This window comes from Podarcis cretensis (genome assembly GCF_951804945.1).
Source record: "Podarcis cretensis genome assembly, chromosome: 14".
Taxonomy (NCBI): Eukaryota; Metazoa; Chordata; class Lepidosauria; order Squamata; family Lacertidae; genus Podarcis; species Podarcis cretensis.
Window position 1 is genome coordinate 3,685,219 of NC_137183.1, and position 12,399 is coordinate 3,697,617.

The 12,399-nt window shown below is 44.6% G+C and overlaps 1 protein-coding gene across 3 annotated transcripts in view; it reads right to left on the reverse strand.

Moving 5' to 3' along the window:
- Window positions 1-12,399, reverse strand: part of OTUD7A (OTU deubiquitinase 7A) — a 114,007-nt gene that overhangs the window by 74,060 nt on the left and 27,548 nt on the right. Inside the window, exon 3 of one of the 3 annotated variants that reach the window (XM_079953209.1) lies at window positions 3,442-3,573. The exons of the other annotated variants lie outside the window; for them this stretch is intronic. The gene's annotated coding sequence lies outside the window, so the exon portion shown is untranslated. The remainder of the gene's footprint in view (window positions 1-3,441; window positions 3,574-12,399) is intronic. 3 annotated transcript variants of the gene reach the window in all.

Here is a 12,399-nt window from a genome sequence, read left to right on the forward strand (position 1 = left end):
TGGGTCTCCTACGTCACATTCCAACCTCTTTAACATGTCCTTCACTTACAAGGCCATGCCATGGGAGAAACATGAATGAAGGCATAAGAATCACTCCCCAGGACAGGAGCAGGAACCACTTTTGGCAAAAGGGGCTACAGAAAGATCACTCCTAGCACTCAAGCCTCCCCACAGGTATCTCATGCCCTTCATGGCAAGATTGAAGGAGGAGGTGGATTGTGTGCACTCACAAACCACAGCAAGTATTAGCAGACATAGGAGGAGCAGCAGCCAGGTGGTCCTGTTTTTCAGGAGGAGGGAAAAGGACACAATTTGTCGTTTCTTACTCTCCCCAAACCTCTACTTCCCCACTCAATGTTTATTCGTTTTATTCTTTATTCATTATTTTAGGCCACCTTTGCATCCCAAAATGTCTAAGCAGCAAAGAGCTTAGGCCCAACTTTCCTATAAGAAAAGGGAGCAAGGTTTAATGTCTCAAACCAACACTGCTAAAGGAAAGTCCGAGGCAACCAGACCCAAACCTGAGCACTTTAGAATTCATGCAACATTTGACAGGAGGGGAGAAGTAGATTTTGTTATGGGGTATTAATCCTTGCACTCTAAGGCACAAAAATCATTTGGGCTTCAGATTAGAAATCAGCCCATAAACCTTCAAAGATTACATGGATTGCAGGATATGCTAAGCTAGCAAGTCCCAAACTGGAGAGCTACATTGCTATCTATAGCATCGCCATTAACCACAGTATAGTGTTTCCCAAAGTGAGTGATTCTAGGGGGTGCTGGAATAATCCAGGGGACAGTAGCAGCCTTGGTTGCAATTTGGGGGCATTGAATAAAAATAAGGGGGCGGTGGAAGCATAAAGAAGAGAAGAGAATTAAAAAAACCTGTTTGTACATATTTCATCTGTTCTGTAATGATGCCTACTGCCAGGTCAGGCACCGTTGTGGGACGGCGACATTGCCTCCTCTGGATCCAGCGGTCATGCTGGAGGCGAGGAGTTTTCCTGCGAACAATTTTTGGCTTCCCCCAGGCCCAGGAAGTGGATCGCAGCTTGCCTACCTATTTAGCCAATGGTAGGGGGGCTGCAGCACCAGCCCTGGTCCTGGGGCAGATTGGACTGAGCAGGCAGGCTTCACTCCAGCCCACCCCATATTTCCACCCCCCTGAGAATAGGGCAGTAGGGCAAATAAGTTTGAGAACTCTTCTAGAGTGCTTAGTTAAGAGCTGGTGGAGTAATGAGCCCTGAATAGGAGCAATGTAGAGCTACAACCTTCATGCTGTTTCATCCTAAAGATAAAGGTAAAGGTACCCCTGCCCGTACGGGCCAGTCTTGCCAGACTCTAGGGTTGTGCGCTCATCTCACTCTAAAGGCCGGGAGCCAGCGCTGTCCGCAGACACTTCCAGGTCACATTGCCAACGTGACGAAGCTACTCAGCACACGGAACGCCGTTTACCTTCCCGCTGGTAAGCGGTCCCTATTTATCTACTTGCACCCGGAGGTGCTTTCGAACTGCTAGGTTGGCAGGTGCTGGGACCGAACGATGGGCGCGCACCCCGCCGTGGGGATTCGAACCGCTGACCATGTGATCGGCAAGTCCTAGGCGCTGAAGTTTTACCCACAGCGCCACCCGCGTTTCATCCTAACATACATTAAACTCAGCATCAATGAACATTGATTCCCCCCCCCTTTTAAATGTCTAGGAGCTAAAAAAAATTCCTCCTAGCTCTCAAGTAAATCATTTTCTCTTCAAATTATTCATCTGAAGAGGTATTTAATCCATTTTCAAAAACAGGCACACTATAAATTGCTGAAGAGTTGCTTAAAAAAGCCACATTCCAAAATTAGTTACTTTCCCTGATGAGAACAAATTGCTCTTCATCTTACATGCTGATCACTTCTTTGTTTTTAAAGAGAGGATTTTTTTTATTTATTTTAACCTTTTGCTTATTTTAGTGTGGTTCATTATCAGTAGAGTTCATTTGTTTCAGAGGGATAATTAATATGAGATTCAAAACATCAGTTAAAGGCAATAACCTGCTATTTTGCTTTACAAGGCATCAAACTACTATTCTGAAACATAAAATATACACATTTGACTACTGATTTATATGACACACCATGTGAGCTTAATTTTCTTCACTTTCTTGATCTCTCCGTCCAAAAAAAGTAGTGCCAACATCCCACCCATTCTGAACACAATCCTACCTCCTTCCTTGAGAAACTGCGGAGCAAAAAGCCCCAATGTTTGTGTAACCCACTGATAGTCTGAGCTTGCACAGATAAACCGTTCAAATTCATACTCCTAGGAGATGGCTGCATCCATTTAAAACACAAGGCTTCCCCCAAAGAATCCTGGGAACTGTAATTTATTACTGGTGCTGGGAATTATAGCTTTGTGGTGGATGAACTACAGTTCTCAGGAGCCTTGGGTACGTTATGACTGTTAAAGTGCTATAGATGTGCTTTAAATGTATGCTGTGGGTGTAACTCTTGTGTCTAGAAAAAATATAATATAAATTGGTTGTAAATGAACATCAAATAAAGTTTGCCACCAAAATTTTCCCTCCAAAGAAGCATTTCTTAATGCACCTCTTTTTCTCTGCTATATTTTACTCTGTGGGATACAATGCAATATATTCTTCTTATTAAGAGTAAGGGTAAAGGGACCCTGACCATTAGGTCCAGTCACGGACAATTCTGGGGTTGCGGCGCTCATCTCCCTTTATTGGCCGAGGGAGCCGGCATACAGCTTCCAGGTCATGTGGCCAGCATGACTAAGCCGCTTCTGGCGAACCAGAGCAGCGCACGGAAACGCCGTTTACCTTCCCGCCGGAGCGGTACCTATTTATCTACTTGCACTTCGACATGCTTTCGAACTGCTAGGTTGGCAGGAGCAACGGGAGATCACCCCATCGCGGGGATTTGAAGACCACAGTGCCACCCACATCCCCTTATTAAGAGTGTCATATGCACACATGTGAACATTTTCATTCGGTAAGAAATGACATAACTTTGAGAGATAAAAACAAAAAACAGTATATATCATTTTTGTTTAGTTTTTGAAGATTCCCAAACTGTTGCAAGTTGTGTTAAATCATTAAGATGAGATTGGATGATACAAAAATAAATAATCAATCTAATGCACTGAGCATATTAGAATCCCAGAAATAAAAGCAAGGGATAAAAACTAAAATAAAACAGTTAACACAGAGACACCACCACTGGTTTACAGTCACATGGTTTGGGACAATGCTTGTCACAAGGGGCAAATGTTCATTTCCTTCTCTGGGATCTATTTCTTCAGTATGTTTTATTTAAGAATAAACAGCAGCTGTCTTAACCTGCTAAAATTAGTGCACTTGTTTAGGCTGTCTGCTCTTCATCCCAAAATAGCTAGAGAGATTATTAAGGCTATTGTCAAGTGGTCCATTTGACTTACTTTCAGTAGACTTTAAGTAACAGTTTTGGGCGGCATGTGTTAGATGGACCTTATACCACTTCTTTTCAATGAAGACAACAGTTCATTTTTATCACAGTAGAGTGTGTGAATAAGTTGTGTCCCCTGAGAAATCTGTAAGGAAACAGAGTGCCTGTTAGTATGAAATCCATCATGCTACCATATTCAGCTTAATGAATGCACTGTATTAATGACAAGCAGCATCTGGGATCCAGCTGCATATATGAATAATCAATTCTCTGCCATGCCCTTGCTTCTTTGGCTGTCCAGTGCAGTAAGTAAGAGATGCTTGATTCTTGCTTTGCAGCTGCAGCATACAAACAATAAATGAGACAACTGTCTAGAACAGTAAATAGATAGACAAGAAAGCATAAAAAACCAAGAGGTGAATGACTCAAATGCTGGCTGTGGGATCTTGCATCAAGAGAAGGTGATTTCATGTGCATTCATGAGGGATTTGCCTGGAACCAAATGGCTAGGAAACATTTTCCTAGCTGTTCCAGTATTTCTGGCTCAAGACCGTAGTCTAGCTGGCTACTAAAATCTATTAGTATGTGACAGGTATAATTTTAGTGGTGTACATTTATGGACTGCATGGAGTTGTATGGACTGGGCTCAGGAAGAGACCTGTAATTATTTTCCTGTATCATCTCCATAACCAGAAATAAGGGAGCTAACAAATCGGCTTGTGTTGTGTGATGACAGTGCAGCAGGTGCTAAAAGTAAGGATAAGATAATGTCAGGGCAAAAATGAAGAGAGCTTTGAATGCTCTCTGTATTCAGACCACACTCAATAGCTAGATAACTAAAATCATTTATTCCCTATTAAATACAGCAGAAAAATATACGAACAACAACAACATGTACATCAAAATAATGTCTGAAAATCCTTCACTGGTATTGCTCCCACATGACAGCTTTCTCTGTCCAATGCTAATTTGATTATCATGTTCACTTTGCAAAGCTAATTAAAAACAGCAATAGGATTAGACCTTCAGTTTTAAAACACTCAGTACATGATTTCTCTAACAAAGAGTGGAGGAGAGAAAATGAATACGAAAGCCTAAGAGGTAGGCTCCTACGTGAGCATGCGCAGTGATAGAAAAGGATTCTGATCACACATGAAGGTCTTTTTCTTTTCTATTACTTCACAAATTCTAGACCTGATCTTGGTATGAAAAATATATATTGTGGATAAATTTTGCACAAATTTTAATCCTGTGTAATTTCAAAGTATTTTTTTAGAGCAAGTATGGATACAACAGCTAAGAATATACAAATACTAGATTCCAGAAAAGTTTCTATCAAACCTGTGGCAATTTGAGACTAAAGCTCACGTTGATTAATTGCATTGATTTAATCCACCAGAGGTGGTATAGGGTAATGGCTAAAAGTGAGTCGGGAAGCTCCTGGTTGAAATGTCACATCAGCCACAAATTTAAGAAATGCTCATCGCAATCTAAACACTTCCCTTCTTATTTATTGATAGCCTTAACCTATCCTAGTCATCAATTAAAGATATGCCAATGAAGTCACATTACTCACTGACCACATTGAAAACAACTTTATCAAGGCAGACCAAGCTGAGTATCTATATTAAATATTGCATCCTTGCTTTAAACACCACAATTTTCAGGAAGTAGCTCACAACTTTAAACTGCTTTCCAGTAAACAGATGTATCCCAACTAAAATGATCTTATTATGAAACTTAGTTCACAAACTAGCTGAAGAAAAAGAGCTTTGTCTTTCACGGACTATCTGTCATGATCAAAAATGAGACAATACACGGATGGGGGCACTGCAGTCACATTTTACCCTAGTGGAAAACACTAATGCAATTTCTGCTAATGCTTGTTTACACATAGGCCTAAAGCTCAACAGAACTACACGAACAACATGCAAGTACAGATAGCACGGCTTGGACGTAGGTTAACAGACACCCAGATCTGAGGGGAAGCTCAAGGACTGCCTCTCCCCATACGAACTGACCTAGATCCTGCAATCATCATCTGAGCCTCTTCTTCATGTGTCTCCACAAGGGGTCCAGAGGGTGGCAAGATGAGACAGGGCCTTTTCTGTGGTGGCCCCCCATTTGCCGAATGCTCCCGCCAAGGAGGCTTGCCTGGCCCCTCATTACATATCTGTAGGCACCAGGTGAAAATGTTTCTCGATAACCAGGTGTTGGGCTGATTAAACATTCTACAGTCTTTTAAATGTGTTTATGGGAGAGAGGGCTACTGGATTGGTTGGCAGGTGGCGCTGTGGGTTAAAGCCTCAGCGCCTAGGACTTGCCAATCGAAAGGTCGGCGGTTCGAATCCCTGCGGCGGGGTGCGCTCCCGCTGCTCGGTCCCAGCGCCTGCCAACCTAGCAGTTCAAAAGCACCTCCAGGTGCAAGTAGATAAATAGGGACCGCTTACCAGCGGGAAGGTAAACGGCGTTTTCGTGTGCGGCTCTGGCTCGCCAGAGCAGCGATGTCACGCTGGCCACGTGACCCGGAAGTGTCTCCGGACAGCACTGGCCCCTGGCCTCTTAAGTGAGATGGGCGCACAACCCCAGAGTCTGTCAAGACTGGCCCGTACGGGCAGGGGTACCTTTACCTTTACCTTTATGGGAGAGAGGGCTACTGGATTGGTTGGTTGGTTGGTTGGTTTGGTATTTTGTGCTCACATTTTGTATTTTTATGCTGTGAACCACACTGTAATCTTCCAATTAAGGTCAGTATAAAAATTAATAAACAATAATAGTAATAAGTAACTGTCATATCCTAATACATAATCCTAATGTATATGCCACAGCTCTACAGGAGAAAGCAGGCAGAAGGCAAAATGTGTTATTAGGTCAAGGAGAATTAAAGATCTGCAAGTGACACAGTCTGAGGAGGCAAGATGTTAAGCAGAAGGTCTTGCAGCAAGGATGGACGAGGCAGCCTTTTGAGTCGCTTTCAGCTCCCTGATGACATGGCCTTCATTCTGTGACCTCATTCATTCATTCAGTACCAAGCAGCTGACCAATAGATAGTGTAAAATGGGAACGTCTGATAACCAGAAATAGAACAAAATTGCTATTGATTTGAGCCTTGGGGAAGAGAATACATGTTCACATGCATGTACACACACACACACACACACACAATTGCGACAGGAGAGCTTTGGCTAAAGAAAAAGCAAATCATTTACACGTTACAGGTTACAGTGGTACCTCGCAAGACGAATGCCTCGTAAGACGGAAAACTCGCAAGACGAAAGAGTTTTTCGTTTTTCGAGTTGCTTCGCAAGACGAATTTCCCTATGGGCTTGCTTCGCAAGACGAAAACGTCTTGCAAGTTTGTTTCCTCTTTCGTAAAACCGTTAAAACCCAGGGTGCATTGCTTGAAGAGGTGCAGTTGCGACTTGACTTTGAGGAGCAACTCATAGCACGCAGTGTGGTAGCCTTTTTTGAGGTTTTTGAAGACTTTGGTGATTTTTGAAGCTTTTCCAAAACTTCTTTTGCAGCCATTTGGTAAGTTAAACTTTTAAAACTTTTTTGGGGGTTTTTGGATTTTGGGTTGGGGTGTTTGGAATTCAAGGACTTGGTGTTGGGGAGGGGTTTGCAAGAATCTGGAAGCTTGTGTGTGTTTTTTTCTGCATTTTTATGTTTTTTTGTGACCATTGGGCCACTCTGCTGTTTTTTTTTAAAAAAATCTGGGTTTGAATTTCTGTGTGGTGGGTGGCTGGGTGCTTTTGAATTTTTTGGATGTGAAGCACTGATATTTTTTGGGGGGGGGTTGCGAAGGTAGGAGCTGTGCTGCCATGGGACCCAAGAAGACTGCTGCTGCAGAGGCCGGCGAGAGGAAGAAGGAGAAGGTTACGCTGGAAATGAAGAAGGAGATCATCCGGAAGCACGGCGGTGGAATACATGTGACAGACCTCGCCAGGGAGTACGGGAGGAATCCATCGACCATCAGGACCATCCTGAAGATGAGGGAGAAGATCCTTGCGACTGATGCAGCCAAGGGAGTCACCAGGATCGTGAAGAACCGCCCAGCTGTTCTGGAGGAGGTGGAGAAGTTGCTGCTCATCTGGTTAGAAGAGAAGCAACATGCAGGGGACACAGTGACTGAGGCCGTCATTTGTGAGAAGGCCAAGGCCTTGCACGCAGACCTCGTCCGGGAACAGCCAGGAACCTCAGGCGAGCCAGAAGTCTTCAAGGCAAGCAGAGGTTGGTTTGACCGGTTCAAGACAAGATCTGGAATCCACAGCATGGTCAGGCATGGAGAGGCTGCCAGTTCTGATGTTCCTGCAGCTGAAGACTTTGCAGTGGAGTTCCTGGAGGTTGTGAAGACGGAGGGCTACGTTCCAAAGCAGGTCTTCAACTGCAATGAGACCGGGCTGTTTTGGAAGAGGATCCCCAAAAGGACTTTCATCACTCAGGAGGAGGCCAAGTTGCCTGGCCACAAGTCCATGAAGGACCGTCTGACCCTGCTCTTCTGTGCCAACGCAAGTGGCGACCTGAAAATCAAGCCCCTGCTGGTGTACCACTCGGAGAACCCACAGGCCTTCAAGAAACACAAGGTCGACAAGGAGCAGCTGAGTGTCATGTGGCGATCCAACAGTAAGGCTTGGGTCACACGTGTGCTGTTTGTGGACTGGGTCAATCTTGCTTTTGGCCCTGCTGTCAAACAGTACCTGCTGGACAATGACCTGCCGCTGAAGGCTTTGCTTCTGATGGACAAAGCCCCTGCTCATCCTAAAGGCCTTGAGGTGGACTTGTTGGAGGAGTTCAGCTTCATCAACATCATGTTCCTGCCGCCTAACACCACGCCACTGCTCCAGCCGATGGATCAGCAGCTCATCGCCAATTTCAAAAAATTCTACACCAAGGAGCTTTTCAGGCAATGCTTCGAGGTGACTGATTGCACCAACATCACCCTGCAGGAATTCTGGAAGGACCACTTCGACATCATCACCTGCTTGAAGATGATCACCACGGCCTGGAACGGGATCAGCCAGAGAAATTTGAATTGCGCTCGGTGCAGCCTGTGGCCGGACTGTGTGGCACCAAGTGACTCTGATGCACCAGAGTCAACAGTGGTGCAGGACATTGTTTCCTTGGGGAGGACCATGGGCCTGGAGGTCACAGAGGAGGACATCAGCAAGCTGGTGGAGGAGCACGACCACGAGCTGACCACCCAGGAGCTGGTCGAACTGCAGGCAGAGGCTGCACAGGAGCGGGCCTCGCTGGAAGAGGAGGAAGCAACTGAGGAACGGCTGTCCTCCAAAGAACTGAGGGACATTTGCCTGAAGTGGAAAGATGTGCAGGCTTTTGCACAGCGGCACCACCCTGACAAGGACCTGGCACATGACCTTGTGAACACTTTTGATACGAGGGTCATGTCGCCTTTCAGGGAGGTGCTGAAAAGGCGGATGAAGCAGCAGACCATGGACAGGTTCTTCAGCAAGAAGCAAAGAGTGGAAGAGGAACCTTCTTCGAGTGGTCCCCCAAAGTCTTAGAAAATGTACTGTACACTTTGTTGATTTTTAAATGTTTTTCTGTCATGTTTAGAAACTTAATTTATTGTTCCTTCAATTTTTGAAATGCTCTTTACAGTATGTGTGACTTTAAAGAGCAGTTAATAAACTCTTTTTGTACCAAATTTGGCTTTGTTTGGACTTTTTTTGACCATAAGTAAAGGTAAAGGTACCCCTGCCCGTACGGGCCAGTCTTGACAGACTCTGGGGTTGTGCGCCCATCTCACTTAAGAGGCTGGGGGCCAGCGCTGTCCGGAGACACTTCCGGGTCACGTGGCCAGCGTGACAAAGCTGCATCTGGCGAGCCAGAGCCGCACACGGAAACGCCGTTTACCTTCCCGCTGGTAAGCGGTCCCTATTTATCTACTTGCACCCAGAGGTGCTTTCGAACTGCTAGGTTGGCAGGCGCTGGGACCGAGCAGCGGGAGCGCACCCCGCCGCAGGGATTCGAACCGCCGACCTTTCAATCAGCAAGTCCTAGGCGCTGAGGCTTTAACCCACAGCGCCACCTGCGTCCATAGGAACACATTAATTGAATTTCAATGCATTCCTATGGGATTTCGTGGTTCGCAAGACAAAAAATTCGCTAGACAAAAAAACTCGCAGAACGAATTAATTTCGTTTTGCACCACTGTATGTCAAATGTTGGAGTGTAGTGAGAAGTGTCCCTAATTGGAAGAAAAACAAATGTGATTCTAAATCACACACACAATCCTCAGGAGACCTAAAGGAACGTGCCAGGAGATATAGAGAGTATTTTAGTCCTTATTCAGTAGTGCCAACGGAAGCCTAATCTGCAGTTTTAAACCCCCCCCCCCCAAAAAAAAGGTCCATACACAACGTATAGGAGTACAAATATGAGTATTCCTACTATTCTCATCTAGGCTTTCTTTGTGCAATTAAGTATTTTTTAAAATAATAATAGGCCAGGTAAGAATTGCTGACAGGGTAGATGAAATATTATAAATAGATTTGGGAACACATTTTAGTCAGTCTTAAAAATGGCAAGGATCTGATGATATCAGATATCATCAGTAACATGATATGTTGAAATTAGATAGAAAAAAAATGTTTTTTCAGACCAAAGTTCACAATTCAAAAAAGAACTCTTGCAAAACAAAGATAAACTTTTGTCTAAAATGTATGTAACCTGTTATTAGAATGGGAAACAAAACACGAGGTAGTTAAAGCCTCAGTGACACACTGGGCAATAGATATAGGACACAAAAAAGATTTTAACCTCTGGGAGAAACTTTGGAAAAGCGACTTGAATTTTACAGCATGTTATTCTTTGAAAGAGAATTATGTGAAAATGATTCATAAATGGTATCTAACTCTGAGTAGGCTTGCTAAGATTTACAGGACAGAATCAGGTAAGTGCTGGAAGTGTAAAGAGGTGGAGGGAACGTTCTTTCACATGTGGTGGACATGTAAGAGAGTATTGGGAAATGATTTCTAATAAACTGAATTTTTTTAAGAAAACAACAACAACTCCCCCCCCCCCCAAACAGAGGCCTTTCTGCTGGGGATAACTCAGACTGAAATCCCCAAGTGTCAGAAATGGTTATTTATGTATGCAACAACTGTGGCCCGTGTTTTGTTAGCCCCAAAATGGAAAGTGAGCGAGGTCCCAACTAAAAAAGATTGGCAACTTAATTTGACAGAATATGCACAATTTGCAGATTTAACATATAGAATAAGAGAGCAAGAAGAACATACATTTAAAGAAGATTGGAAAACGTTTATTGAGTATATGGGAAATAACTGTGTACAGCTGAAAACACTGGTAACATTAAGATAAAGAGTAAATGTTTTTTTACGGATGTAATAGTGGAAAACCGATTGGAATAGTTAATGTAAAATATGCAGGGATGTAAGATATGTAAAATGAATCATGGAAAGAGAAGAAGGGAAGTCATTGGATATGATAAAGTTTAACCTCTACTGCACCTCTACTGCATCTGCAGAAAACAGTACCAGGAGACTCTTTCAGGTGGTCTGGAGTCTAACAGAACCACCTTGGCCATCAGCATCTGGTGCAGACTCCAAGATCTCCTGCAATGACTTTGCAAAGTTTTTCACAGATAAAATTACTGAGATTCTGAAGGAGGCAAACACCACAGTGGGGGCAGGGCAGGGGTGGGAGAGTGCCAGAGCTCTGTCTAGTTATGTTGTATGGAATCAGTTCCAACCTGTTGCCTCTGAGGATATGGATGGGCTTCTTAGATGAGTGAAACCAGCCACCCGTCTCCTTGATCCTTGCCTATGCTGGCTCATAAAAGTGATCCAGGCAGGGCTGGGCAATGGGTTTTGTGGAGTGGTGAATGCTTCCCTCTGTGAGGGAGTCTTCCTGGATCCCCTTAAAGAAGCAATTACTAAACCACTTCTTAAAAAATATCTTTGGACCCAGCCATTATGGTCAATTATCACCCAGTCTCAAATCTTCCATTCTTGGGCAAGGTGATTGAGCAGCACACCTGGAGGATGTGGACCATTTGGATCCCTTCCAGTTGGGATTCAGGCCCCATCATGTGACTGAAACTGCCTTGGTCTCTGGCGGGCTAAGGACAGAGGTGAAAGCTGTTTCCTAGATCTGTTGGACCTTTCAGAGGCTTTTGACACCATTGACTGTGGTATCCTTCTGGACCATCTGGGGGGTGGGAGCTGGGGGCACTGTTATGCAGTAGTTCCACTCCTTTTTTCTGGGCCGTGACAAGAAAGTGGAGTTGGGGGTGAGTGTTTGGACCCCTGGGTGCTCACATGTGGGGTGTCTCAGAGCTCTGTCCTCTCCCCCATGTTTTTTTAACATCTATATGAAGCCACTGGGAGAAATAATAAGGGGGTTGGGCTGGGTGTTTGCGGATGATACCCAGCTCCACCTCTCCTTTAAATTGGAACAAGTGAATGTGCTGAATGTCCTGCGTGAGTGTCTGGAGACTGTTGGAGGATGGATTAATGAACGAATTGAGGTTGAATGCCAACAAGACATAAGTACTGTTTCTGGGAGACAGGGGATGGGGAGGTGTGGGGGACTCCCTGGTCCTGAATGGGGTAACTGTGTCCCTGAAGGACCAGGTGCACAGCCTGGGAGTCATTTTGGACTCACAGCTGTCCATTAAGGTGCATGTTAATTCTGTGTCCAGGGCGGCTGTCTACCAGCTTCATTTTGTATGCTGGCTGAGACCCTACCTGCCCGCAGACTGTCTCGCCAGAGTGGTACATGCTCTAGTTCTCTCCCACTTGGACTACTGCAATGTGCTCTACATGGGGCTACCTTTGAAGGTGACTCAGAAACTACAACTAATCCAGAATGTGGCAGTTAGACTGGTGACTGGGAACGGCAGCCAGGATCATATAACACTGGTCCTGAAAGACCTATATTGGCTCCCAATACATTTCCAAGCACAATTCAAAGTTTTGGTGCGGACCTT